Source organism: Lissotriton vulgaris, chromosome 4_1 (genome assembly GCF_964263255.1).
Source record: "Lissotriton vulgaris chromosome 4_1, aLisVul1.2, whole genome shotgun sequence".
Taxonomy (NCBI): Eukaryota; Metazoa; Chordata; class Amphibia; order Caudata; family Salamandridae; genus Lissotriton; species Lissotriton vulgaris.
The window spans coordinates 44,866,382-44,871,134 of NC_141691.1; the positions used below are offsets into that span (position 1 = coordinate 44,866,382).

At 42.0% G+C, this 4,753-nt stretch overlaps 1 long non-coding RNA gene across 1 annotated transcript; it reads right to left on the reverse strand.

Annotated features, from left to right (window-relative positions):
- Positions 1–3,340: 3,340 nt before the first annotated feature.
- Positions 3,341–3,852, reverse strand: LOC147718328 (uncharacterized). The gene is made up of 3 exons (XR_015309969.1): positions 3,794–3,852; positions 3,556–3,687; positions 3,341–3,424 (listed from the first exon to the last, which is right to left on the reverse strand). It is a non-coding gene; the product is annotated as an uncharacterized LOC147718328 (long non-coding RNA).
- Positions 3,853–4,753: the final 901 nt, after the last annotated feature.

The following is a 4,753-nucleotide window of genomic DNA, read 5'->3' on the forward strand; positions in this document are numbered from 1 at the left end:
GACACTCCCAAGAAGAGATGTTAATATATAGACTTTGCAGCATGTGATCACTGAAAGGACTTAAGGGGGGGGGGGGGTAAAATTGACAATACAGGGTTCTAAGTTGGCCGAAGAAAGAATAAAACCAGTAAGGGAACCGCCTTCCTTACCCACAAACTTATTCACAAAAGGGAGAATACTTGTGATACATTCATTTGCAAAATCCAGACTGTGCTTACTTCTAAAGTTAAGGCTGATGCCAAAGGCGCCATGCAAAAAGTGAGACCGTGGTAACCCACCTGTGTCTTGAACTCCGCAGACGTCTCTAAGTGATGGCGGGAATAACTGGGCGTTAAAATCCCTCCCAACTCATGCCCAAATTATGGCCTCCTCTGAGAGCGAGGGAATCCAAATCCATGTCCAACTCAGAGAAAAGGCAAGCTCTATCTCCAGGAGGGGTGTTATTATAAAAATGGATGATGCCCAACTTTGTACCGTCTCTGAATTCGAGACCGAGCAATTGATAAAAAGGTGTGTCTGCTCTTTAAAAAAAATTCTGGTATGAACCATTGTGAGAAGTTGGCCTGATATGCAGTGCTCACTATTCTAGTGATCACTATGTATCAGTCCAAACAACCCTTATTGATGATTGGTTGTAAGTCAACCGATAGACCAGCTATCCTAGTAGCATGGACAAGAGCAGTCTTTAGGCTAGACTCTAGAGGGCGTGTTAAGCCAGCTGTTATACCATCACATTTACCCCTTGAACACCAAGTGAAAGGACACCACACAAGTGTTATGAAAATAAACAGTGTATTTATTTAGATCACAACAGCCCTGTACTCTTTATGAGGACAGGGTACTAAGCACACAACAAAACTCTTACGAAAATACTTTAAGTTGCACAATTTACACAAATGCCCGAGGGGCACCGAAAACCATATACTATGGAAGTGGAATGCGAAATTACTAGCAGGTAAGTACTGGACTAATAGGCTTTGGAATCGCTAGGACTACGTTACTGAACCTTCAGATTACTAGTAGGAGACCTAGGGGACTCGGGTGCAGAGTGTGCACTCTCACGTGGGATGCGGGACAAAGTCTATGGAGGCTAGTAAAAGCAAAGTTAGTGTTCTCTGGCGAACCCGATAAGGTAGGCTGAAAACGAAAGTGGATCTGGACCCTTGGATAGTGAGGCTATTCTGGGGCACCGAAATGCCGAAGTTACCTAGCCCAGGGGCTGCGGCTGCATAGGTCTGAAAAGACGTCGGGAATCCTCGTTCAGGAGCCTGAAAGAAGGAGTTGCTGGCAGGCGACCAGTGAAGATTGTTCGGTGGATCCAAGCCTGGATCGAAGATGGAAGACACCTGTAAGCAGAGGGGACCAAGTCCTGAATCACTAGCCAGTGATCAGATGGGCACCAGGATGGCACCGGATGGAGTCACCTCGACCAGGTGAGTGGGCGACGCTGGGCTCTGCAGTCTCACGGACCAGGAGGCGTTGTCGGTGACCAGGATGAAGGTGCGAGCTGTCCCACGATGGTTGATGCTGTCGACGTCGCTGGACCCAGGATTGGGGCAACAAGTCTTGGCAAATTCAAGCACGCGGTGGACCTAAAATGGCGTCTGGAGTGGACCAGGAGGGTCCGGGGTGCTCCTCTTTTGGAAGGGAGCAAGGGCCAGTCTGGAGCAAACAGACTAGCAGCGGTGATGTCGTCGGTCGTCGTCGGGAAGGCCACAAGCCAGCGGGCTAGTAGCCAGACAACGCGGTGAGCAGCCAAAAAGCAGAAGGGCCCCACGCAGATCTCGTGGATGCTGGGGGGCTGGTCTTCGGTGCTGGAGCTGCTCAGGGTCGGGGCTTCTCGGACCCCAAAGCACTCACCAGAGGATCCCTCGGCGGTCGTGCTGGATAGAAGTCGTGCAGTTCTGATGAAGGCCGGTCCCTCAAGGTCTCGTCGCACCTACGGTTCCCAGCGTAGCTGTAGAGGTAGGTAGAGGTCAGAGGTGCCAGGGAAGCCAGGTCTCGTCGTGCTGGTCGGTCGGATTCCGGAGGAAGGACGTGCAGCAAACCGCAGTGTTCTTAGATGGTGCCTGCGGATGCAGGGTGACTACTCCTTAGCCACAAGCGAGAAATCTTGAGAAGAGTCGAGAGTTCCTTTCGTAGAAAGTAGTTTCTTGATTCAAAGATGATCTGATTTGGAAGGGTTCCCGCTCCTGCCTTTATCCTAAAGAAAGGGGTGGGTACGCAACTAGGTCCTTTGTGTAAATATTTATCAAGGACCCCCTGAGTACATGGAAATGAAGTTCCTAGACCAGGGAAAAGCAAATAATTTGATATGTATCAATCTAGGCAACAGAACGTAATAAGTGGTCGAAATGAACTGAGCTAAAACATAGGTTGTTTGTAAAAAAGGGGTAGTTCAATTTTATTCATAAATTCTTTTAAAAAACACATTAAAATAATAATACATATTCACAAATTGTATGCGACATAATAAATCAACAATACACAGCAACACTTTAAGAGAGAAGGACAAATAATCCAACAAATGAAGGTTATATAAAATGAACACAATTTTTAAGAGAGAAAGGTGTGGCTAAAATAATCTCTACGCGCGTTTCGGCGAACCAGCGCCTTCTTCTGGAGCAGCCACGATAGTATCTGAAATGGGAAAATTCCATAAAACAAAAAATATTATGTACAATAATGCATCAATTTATATTATGTTACACAGAGAAAATTAAAACAAACCAATGTTAAGCTAATAGTCTCAGACTTTCCATTCTATTGTGACCAAACTTATTAATATTACAATAATACTTTGACGGATTTCTTTTCCTTGCCTTAATGATCATCAAGAAAAATAGAAAAATGGAGTGAATCCTTTTAACTCATATATTCTTATATGAGATAATGGCCAAAAAAGGGAGAAGGAGTGGATACCTTTATACTAAATAGATTATTCCCAAGTTTTGGTGGTGAGGAAGCAGGGTTCTTACATAGGATGGCAAATGCGAGGAATCAAATGATTGATATTAGTGATGGAAAATACGAAATATTCTAAATGGTGGCAATTCGCAGCGTGCTATCAACGCGGGACTTAAACAATGGTATACAATACATTCATATCATAGATAAGGTCACTTACTTAAAAAACACGGAGTATATTAACGCTATTTGATGTTCTCAATCTGGTTTATCTGTATAATGACTTTCTTTTCTTTGGTTAGGTGACGAAGATATTCTAGACCCTAAAAAACATAGACATTTCATAAACATTGATTGTTGTTTTAGTGTAGTCTATGATTTTCTAACCAGCCCATATTTAATGAAAGGACCAAGCTAATGTTTTACCTATTTTAGTTAAGGTTTGCAGATAGATATTCCATAGTCACACGATGTAATTTGTTTGTCTTGATTGTTGATTTTTGAATTTCTATATTTCCTAGAAGAAATTATGAGTTCTTTTAGTTTATTGAATCTTTTCTATTTTTGATATTTTATATTAACTAAACAGTTAGTGAGGATACATTAGTAGTTTTTTGAAAACATTTTCATTTTCGAGGATGAAGGTACCTTAAGTGAGGAGTGGGATTTCAGTTAGACCCGCCTGCCGGAGTTAAAATTTATGGCCACGATAATGAATATTTTTGTGGATCCCAAAAGATATAGTCCTCCTGATGTGGAGATAACAAATGGCGAGATTGCCTATAGAATGGATGGAAAGAATTCTGGCATCAATTTTTGGAGAACAGTCAATGCATGGCGACTTCATAGACTTACTGTCTCTTAAAGAAGAAGGACTGATAGTTACCTTTTTACTTGTGCTCAAGGAGCGATGGATTTCAAAGTGGTTTAAAATAACTCCCTGTCTGTAAAATGAACAAACAGGGGGGGGAAGGAGAGAGAGAATTCTGTTACCCACTGTTTAATTTGGAAATTATCAGTTAACTAAACAAGTGATCAGAGTAAAATTACCGCATAGGGATTTTAGCGAACACTTACCCAATAGATATCAACAGGGCTCAGAGATTCCGGCGGCGGGACACGGGGGTTCTATGCTCCTTCCACGAAAGACGGCATTTTAAAGTGCCTTTACTTCCTGTATATATACCCTATTTGATTGGATGATTGAGTACACCTGACCTGGTGTTGACATAAAAAAAGGACCAAAAATTAAGAAGAAATGAAAAGAGGACCAGATTCTCTAGAGCAAGAATCAACAATGGCTCCCACGTAAAATGTCACTGGTGTGAACATGAAAGAAGGACCAAAAAATAGGAAGAAGTAAAAAAAGGACCAGATTCTCTAGAGAAAGAATCAGCAATGGCTCCCACGTAAGATATCACTGGATATACATAGGTGCTGATGTATAGCACAAGGATTAACCAGCTTAACCGAGTGGAAAGCAATTGGGGAGTGGAGCTATATTTTAACTTGGGACTAGAGTCAGATTTAGCTGATGTCAAATCCAAGCAAAAAGATTCTAAATATATAGCGCTTCAAGATTAGGTGCACAAAAATGACTTATTATAGATTTGGTGCTGGTTTTTTCAATATTTTTAGAGTAAAAAAGATTTCTATAGGAAAGTTATTTTTCCTGAAATTCGTAAAAACTGTACTTCCATTAAACAAAAAATAATGCGTGTGAATTTAACGAGGCTCCATGCCTTTTGTTATTTTAGCAAAGTCGAGCATTAATATTCCTTCGATCTAGTTGTTGCTTAATTACACCTGTACGACGAAGTGAGGTGCAGGGAAAGATTCCCCTAAT